Raw genomic sequence first — 9,161 nt, forward strand, 5'->3', positions numbered from 1 at the left:
AAGAGCAACCTGTCAATTCAAAAAAGCTACATTCAGAGTGTGTATAGTACACAGACGTGCACACAAGCACTATAATTAAATGCATGTCATCCTCGTGTATTTCACAGAGGAACATATCTAGTCTAATCGTCTGTCAAACAGCAGATTTGTTAGTCGTCTGTTGAAGCTCTACTTTCCAGTAACAGCTCACTAATCACTAATGAGAAACTCAAAGCCAGCCCTCAGTGTTCCAGGTGTCCCCGAAGATCGTTGTTTTTCATGCTGTTACCAAGAGGCTTAATGTTGTCAAGGGATGCAGCGACACACATGCAGACCAAGGAACATAACACGTGTGATCAAATAATTGTAGCTGCATTACACAACTACTACTATTGCATGATTTAATAGTGTGACATGGGAGGGGTAGAGTATGTCCTGTTCAACCGAGTTGCGCTCCTCGAATTATTATAGTAGCTCAGTTCAAAGGAGGCGGACAAGCCTGAAAATAAGAATGAGTGATTCTTTCTCTGAGAAAAATCCAGAAATACTGGTGAACAGTGAAAAACAGGAGCAACAGGAGCAATCACAGAACAATGCTGCTGCAGCAGAGGAGCATGCCTGTTCTCTCAATCCAGATGATAAGTGTTTGGAGGACAATGCACCTGCAGAAAAGGAGTCGCAAGGAAAGATGCAGTCTGTTTTCCAACAGGTACGTAACCAGGTCAGATCACAAGTGGGTGTGCGACTCCCAAAGAGCAGCATACTGGAGCTAGTGCAAAAAGTCAAAGAAATGGAGCTCGCACAGGTGAGCGTCGAAGCTGATGGTGAGGAGGTGAGTGGTGAAGAGGGAAAACAAGTGTTGAAACATGAGCGCAAAAATGAGATCTGTCTGAAGGAGGAGGAGGAGATGTGTGCAATGTTTGAGGAAAAGCTCGAGGCCAGAACAAAGGCCTTAAAGGATGAGTTTCAAGTTCAGATTTCAGGGGTGCGCACTGAACTGCAGGCCTACACTGACCAGGCTCTGAAAGACTTGGAGTCTAAGATGCAAAGCTGGCAGGCCAACAGTCAGCAACAGGCACAGTCCAAAGAACAGGAGAGCAAAAGTCCAGACAAGAAGCAGAAACCTTCACCAGCTCCTTCTCTGGGGTCCAGAAGAGGAAGGGTCCTGACTCGGACCATGACCACCATCATCCCTAAAACCTGTCCTCCTGTCGTGATTGGCCCACGTGCCAAATCAGAGACACTGAGCTCCTTTAAGTGTGAGTGCTCTCGATTTCCTCCTAAAGACCCAGTTCTTTCTTTATTAGGAAACAGAGCCTGCCAGAGCCACAAACCTCTCCCCCCAGCTCGGCCCCAAATGCATCAGCGTAAAAGGTCCATCCAGGCAAAGGCTAAACCAGGAAAATGACTCATCAAAATCGTATTCATTCATGCAGCACAAATGTTACTGCTACTGTCTGTTACCTTTAACCTGTTATACCACTGCAGCACTGTATAATGAAATCTGAGTGAAATCTGTAACCATGACTGTTAAAATAATAAAGCATCTTCTGAAAACTTCAAAGGAGATATCCTACTTAGATCAGAATCAGCTCAAACACTTCTGTGTCATCATTTATCCTACAGTTACACAGCTGTAGCAGTTTCAACAAAAAGCTTTTTGGGAATGTGAACTATATCTGAACTTCTTTAGAGGAGAAACTATGCAAGGATCCAAACCATGATGTCTGCATTCCTCAAAATATTTTAACACAGAACAGAGTTGGGCTATAAAATATATAAATATAGCACTCCATAATACGGCCTGTCATTAAGGGTGTAATGTCCCCAGATTTAAAATAAAGTTTCAAAGTAACTTTTGTGAAATTGTGGATTTAAATCACCTAAAAATATTGGTCAGAAATTTGAAGAACTGAATAACTTCAGTGTATTTTAGTCAAAAAACAGTTTTTCCTCACTTTACATTATAAACACGCGTTACTTTTGAGGGCTAAAATAAAAGCCTCATTCAAAAAGTACAACAAACAAAACAAAAACTTGGGGAAAGTAAGCTGCCTTTTTACAGAGCCTCCAAAAATTCATACTATCACTTAAAGGTACAGTACGTAAAATATCCACACTAGATGTCAGTAGATGTCAGCTGTGTTCCAAAACGTCGGCCGCATCCTTCGGTAGGACCCGGCCTTCGCGGTCTACGTGGGCCGGGTCCTTCGAAGACTGAGAAGGCCGGAAGTGCGAGGCTGTGAAATGGGACGGTCTAGCCTTCAGATTTGGGTCACCGCTGTGTCGGTGGAGTTTAATAAACTTGGCCGTCTGCTCCTTGCTATCTAAAATATAACAGGACAATTGCATAAATTCTCGACCGTCTCACACTTCTGTTTAATCAGTTTTTTGTTTGACGTTTATTCAGCTGTGTGAAAATCTCCGAAAACGTCGGCACACTTTTGCAAATATGCGATGTCTTGATAAACCAAGCAGATATTTGAAATTTACACAGCTACTTTCTCGCCTGAAAATATGTTAAAAGTTTATTTTGTGACCCAGAAAGATTAATAACATTAATTTTAAAACTCAGTAGAGGCCGCCATTGTTGGCAGCTGAAATTTGGCTGGGCCGCGCTATGAATGATATGGTGGGCCACGAAGGACACACCCGACCCCTCCTTCAAATTCGGGGAAATGAAGGATGCATTTGTCGGCCGCATTTGAAGGAGTCGACGAATTGGGACAGTCTTCTTCGCCTGGCTGTGACGTAATCGGCCTTCAAATGCGGCCTCTGAAGGATGCAGCCGACGTTTTGGGACACATGTGGATAATCTTAGCTACAGTGGCTGCTGTAGGACAAACATGTTCATGTGTAGTGAGTGTACGCTCTCAGGCTGCTGTTTACCTCAGCTGTCAGTATGTATCTACCTCTACTCTGGAGGAGGCTGTAAAATGTTGTGAAGGGAGTCTGATACGAGTTGTGAAACTGAGGTGAGTTGCTGAAGACATCCTGGACTTTTTTGTTGGTAAATGCTGCTGTTTGCTACTGTTAGTTAAACTGTCTGAGGTGGAGCTAACATTTTTCTTATTTGGACACCTTTATCAGAGATAATTTCTTGGACATTCGAGCCAAATATTAGCTGCCATTATGCTAGCTTACAACCAGCTGCTGTTGTTGTCATTGTCAACTGTCTGGAGATGGGAGGGCTGCACAACTTATCTGGTGACCAGATGTAATTGTGACAATATCTGGAATAAATGAGCATATTTATGTATGTTTTAATGTGTAAGAGGCCTGACTTCATTTCAGGAAATGAGGCTTGATATGATATAGCTCCTTCAAGCCATATATGGCTTGAAGTAGCTTTGTGATCTTTATATTAAGAGTAACCTGTAAGGTTTACTACGTATGAAGCCGTTCTCTAGTCACATACAAAAAACTCGAATAGATGGAATGACCACTGTGTTCAAGATGGTGGGGCTACATGTCAAACATGTAAAAAGTTTACATTGTACAGACTCTTTTTTTGCATATACTGTATTTTCATTTTCCACATTTCAGTAAATCACTGCACCTAATTTACAGTTAAGTACTGTGGTAAGGAGAAAATTACATACAATGAGAGGACAAGTTAACCACAAAAATGGTGTAGTTCAGTTTTTAAAAAGTACCTTACATTTGCATCTTTGTGGACATCATGTTGCTCTGACCAGAGATTTTTGTGACCGTTATACTCTTCTTCAAATAATTGTCAGTGTACTTTTATTTTAGATCCGGGCCATATTATAAAGTGCTGCTTGTTTGAAATAATGCTTACTTTCATGCACCAGCTTTGGTTTCAGGGTCTGCTTTAGAACTGTTCCGCCCTCTGGTGGTGAGACTACTTACAGCAGACAGGACTGTTGATATCTGCAGGTAAAGATAATATACTACTACTACTTGTGGCTTCTCCTCCAATGCTGGCCATGAACCGTTTGAACACTTTAAATTCATACACTGTATGTGTTTGTTCACTTTTCATCTGTGTAAAACAAATTAAACAACTTTCTTTGAAGTCTCAGTTTTAATGTCAGTACACGTCCAAAAACTGGATTTTCCACTATAATTAATAGCCTTGACAAGTGAATTTAAATATAATAATGAAGATCAACAATCACTCACTTCACACATAATGTTTATTGAATTATGAGCGGATCCCTTGACCAGGACACAAGGAACAACATTCATGCGTGCCTTTAATTGTACACCCTATATGTGTAGGTCAGTTTCAGTAAAGGCTTAAAAAAGCCCTACCCTATAATCATCATTAAATTAGTACTTGAGAACTTTCAGTTAAAACTATAACGGTCATGGCCTGTGTTTTGGTGATTCTGCACTTTGACCAACAGATGGCAGGAGTTCATGTATTTGGGCTCAGATGAACACAGCTTAGCAGACAAGAAATTAAGCAGTTTTATATTTTGGTGTAAGTGGAAGCAGTGGTGAAATAACATAAACTGTATGCTTTTACTGAATGGCTAAATGAGTACTTATGATAATATATTTTTAAGGTGTCAGAGTGGTGTAGTGGTTAGACCCTAGGTTTGAATCCACCGGGCAGCTGTCTGGCTGAGTGATACTGGTTATTGCATGGAGATTTTTAGGTAAGTACGGTCAGGAAAGGTTTAATGTGAAAAGTCTGGGTACTCCATTAAGGCACTATAACGTAATATCCAGATATGACGATTTTGTACAGTATTCTATGTAAAAATATGTGCAGAGAAAGGACAATTTACCAAAAAAACTGCTTGGAGTTAACCAACAAGTTCTCATCTTCTTTGTCGACACCTTGTCACCGGTGTTGGTCTGGCCAGAGATTTTTATCAACATTGTGTCTGATGACTTCTTGTGTGGTTCATCCATCCCCTGTAATGATTTGGATGTCATATTGAGCCAGCAGCATTGACCCAAATTATTCTGACTACACCTCCATGAGGAAAAGATCTGTTCCACTAGATCCAGGATTGGAAGGAGTGGAAGGAACTCCTTTCATGCGCAGCAAACCACACCCGTTCACTCTTGCCTCTTGCCGTTCACGCAAACAATGACATCATTTGGCAAATCTGGTCTAACTAAAGGTCTGTTGTGTTCTGGTATAAGTGGTATATAAAGCGTATTTAGGAAGGCCAGTGGAAGCTGAGTGGAAGATGTACGAGTAGGCAGTAATAAGAAGTATCGGAGATTGAAGAAAATCTGCTTATATTTGCAGCTAACACCCACTAATGACAATGTCACTCTTTGTGTTAGCTTCACCTGAAACCACATGTGATGGGACCATGTAAGTCTGGAAAATCAAAAAAAACCCAAAATACAATCCCTGTGCACATCAATGGATTACCCGGAAACACTGCCACTGCAGCTCCTTAACTCTGTCACTACTCTTGTCCAGGGGCACCTTTGTAGAATAGCTTCATCGTCACTTGAAGCTGAAGTTAAATAAAGCTGAGCAAACTAATACTCTTGTTGTTTATGACTGCACTCCGTCCCATCCCCTCCAACCGGTCGCTGCAGATGGCAAAGTCTGGTCATGTCATGGTCATCTGGCCATGCTGCAAACTTCCTGTTCTTGCTGTTGCTTGCTGCCAACATGATTTTGCACATGAGAAATGAGCTCTATCACTTCATAATCCTTACACGTCTTAAATTGTGTTGTAATTTTGTGGCTATTTACCTATGCAGTACTTGCTGAATAGTTTTGAACTGCTTCTTCCTGTTCCTCTAGCTAAGAGTGTTCCTCCATTTGCATAATTGGTAGTGATTGTGCTCTAAATTTGGAGTGTACACACATTTCAATAGATTTTGATAGTGGATTTTTTCACATAGGACCCGTCAAACTATAAAAAGAAAATTCTGTGACAGGTTTGTAGAAAAATCAACTCATGTTTTTTTTGTTTTTTTTTTATTAGCAAGCCGTGTGCAAGTGGTTACTGGAGACCTGAGCACCTGAGTGCTTCCAGCAGCTGAACTGGCACTGGGACCAGCCAGTGACAGGAGATGTATTTAGCTGCGAAGCAGGCACAGGAGCAGTGCGCCTTAAAGCAGGCCTTTCACAGTGGACGGGATAGAGAAAGATGTGAAGAGGACCTTTGTGTTTCAGGGACGATGAGTCCTGAGCGACCATATCCGGTGGGGGCGAGGGCCCAGCACATTCAGGTCTGGCCAAATCACGCTGCCCTCGGAAGCAGCATCTCGCGCCTAACGATATCCACCAGCGGCACAGCTCATTATGATGCACAGTGCAGCAGGTCTGGTCTTCCCTAGGAAATATGCATCGGTGGATGAAACAGTTTTCAGGTCTGTTAGGCAATATTTCCTATGATAGGAAGAAAGATAAATCACACATTTTCATAGTTGAATAAAAACCTCTCATTCACTCGCTCAGATCCAATCGGGTGGCGTGAACATGTCCCTGAGCCGATATGAATAACAATGGCAAGAAGGCGGCGTTGGAGGAGATCCATTTGTAAACCCTGGTTTCCTAACCACCTCTTGAAATGTGCCAAAAGATAACAACATTACACTGAAAACACCAGTCTCATGTAAATGCTGTATTTTTCTGGGCCGTTGTTCTCAGGATTTGGACAATTACAGCGAGGGGGCCACTTTCAGGTTAAACTAGACAGATTACTGAGAGAAGCTGATTTCAATAGCGATCCCTGGGCAGACGTGGTAGCAATTTACAGTTGTCGCTGGTGTGTATTGGAGCTGTTCTCAGGCGGCCCCTTGTGTGAGGTACGATTAGACATGTTATACCTCATTATTCGTGAGAGCGTTTGGATAAGATTCGGGGTAATCTGACTCTTTTTCCGAGGTCTGTGCAATACCAGCCGTTGCTATCAGCACGCTTTCAAAAAGAAGGAAAGAGATATGGAGATAAATACAGCTGTGAATGCAGAAAAAATTAGAGCTATGTTTTCTTTAAAGAAAAAAACCTTCCAAAAGATCTGAGGATAAATGCTGCGAGACATGTGAACACTTTCACTAAGCTTTAGTCTAACATCTATTATCCCGTGTTTACATAAATGCTAAGCCTAGTAATTATTTTCATTACCATCACTTTAATGGTCAGCATTAAAGTGACAGCATGTTTAGAGTGGTAGCTTTGTAATTTTGTCTTTGAGCTAACAGTTTCTATGATATAGGAAGCAGGTTTTTATTTGACAGGATGTCACACTGTTGGAGTGGAAGTGTTAAATAAATGAGAAAAGGCATAAACAAAGGTATGTGCCTCAGCATTGAAACCTAGTATTAGTATGTCAGGTTGGACTAACTTGTTTTGGTGGATCAGGGGGCCTGCTGTCTAGACTGGTGCTGGTCTCATACTCGACTCAGACATGTCACAAAATAAGCCTTAATCCTGAGGACAGTTTCTCATCACAAAGCTGTCAAACCCTCACCGGGGATAAAAACAAAGTTCCTCCACTTACCGTCATGTTTCTGATTGTTTTCGAGATTATTTAAGCAAAGGCACAAAACAAACGAGCCTGAAAACAAGAGTCAACAAAATGTATTCAAGAAACATCTGCAAAGTTTGGACAACTGGAATTAACTGCGGTTCCACACTCGTAAACATCTCATCTTTTATTTAAAGCTCTGAGGCTGGGAGAAACAAACACTACGGAGTATTTTTCACTGCTTCTGCCTGCTTCCAGTCGGTTTTATGAACTAACTGCTGCTGGGTCCAACTGAATTATGCTGTTCTCCTTGTTGTAACTTCCTTCAAGTGAACTCTTAATGAAATGAGTCATATAGAAATAAGACTGTCACATCTAGTTAGTCATCCTTCTGCACACCTTTTGAATTATTTGTGAATGTCAGAAAAAACAGCGATAAAATGTTAGGATTTTATGCTCATTTATTCTTTGAATGCCTTTAAAACATGAATATTTATCAAAGTTGTATCATTCTAGTAGATTTTATTATAGGTGTGCGACTGATTTGATCAAATCCAACAGATAAAAGCATGCGCCCTCACAACTGTCATTAAATTGGATTAAAAACTCTGGGTAGGGAGTGGAAGCATGAGAAATTGCCCAGAGTGAAAAGTAAATCAAATTATTATAAATATATATTTATATACATAAATACAAAATGTGTGAAAAGCTTCAAAATTCGAAGTTCATTTGAGACTCTCACTGCTTGGAGTAAAAACTCGTAGAAAAATAACAGCTGATTCCAGAAATGTGGAGAGGACTGTTGCAAACACTCACCCTCCTCCTCTTGGACAGACACACACACACACACACACACACACACACACACACACACACACACACACACACACACACACACACAGGAGCAATTGCAGCCCACACCTCACCACCCCCTCCCACTCTCTATTTTTCGGGCTCCACTAGCTCCATTGTGCTCCAGATTTGTAGGAATGACAGACAAAACAAAAAGGCGAGGGACTCTCAGAGGTCATGCGGATCCTCCAGAATACAATTTTTTTTTCCCCTCTCACCGGCTTCCTAATTTCCCCCCCTCAGTGCTGTGTTCTCTGTGTGGATAGCTCTACTGTATAGAGTCATCCCTAGTGCTGACTCTGATTTGAAGAATGGGGAGCTGATTGTGTGCGCTATAGTCAGCAGGTGGATGAACAGCACAGAGAAAGTAGGGTTAGCGTTGACAGCCCGTGCTATGTGTCAGGTCTCTGTTTACATGTGCATATGAATGCACTCACACACAGTGTGGGGTGCATTTGTTGCTGCTTGGGTGGGATGGAACAGCAGGGAGATCTAAGGAAAGGGGAGCAGTTGTGCTTTGGTTCAGATGTCCCATTTGGGTGTGGCAGCTCACACTGATGACAGCACTCAGAAACTGGCACCTGTGTGAGACGCTGTAGTGTGTTTCGCCGTAAGTGTGGAGCTGCAGACTGATTGTGTGGCTGGTGTGATTGCGCATTCATTCAGGTGGATAACACAAAAACATATCTCCAGCTTTATTTCTGAGCTGGGAGCTGCGCAGCTGCGTTTGTGTTGATTTCTTAACTATCATTCTGAAGCTATGAGGTCTCATTTGATCTAGATAAGACCCATCATTCAGGGATTCATTGATTCAGCAACCCATATTTAAATGATAAAACTGGCTGAATAATGAAAAGCATGTATTTATCTATCAGAGCGTGCGATTGGTTGACACAATAAAGCAGCTATTGT

General features: G+C 41.7%; 1 long non-coding RNA gene across 1 annotated transcript; it reads left to right on the plus strand.

Annotated features, from left to right (window-relative positions):
• The first annotated feature begins 2,740 nt into the window (after positions 1 to 2,740).
• On the plus strand, positions 2,741 to 7,788 carry LOC120725916. Its single transcript, XR_005694259.1, has 3 exons — positions 2,741 to 3,879; positions 5,910 to 6,297; positions 6,386 to 7,788. It is a non-coding gene; the product is annotated as an uncharacterized LOC120725916 (long non-coding RNA).
• Positions 7,789 to 9,161: the final 1,373 nt, after the last annotated feature.

This window comes from Simochromis diagramma, unplaced genomic scaffold (genome assembly GCF_900408965.1).
Source record: "Simochromis diagramma unplaced genomic scaffold, fSimDia1.1 OVJJ01000822.1, whole genome shotgun sequence".
In the NCBI taxonomy this organism is placed as follows: domain Eukaryota; kingdom Metazoa; phylum Chordata; class Actinopteri; order Cichliformes; family Cichlidae; genus Simochromis; species Simochromis diagramma.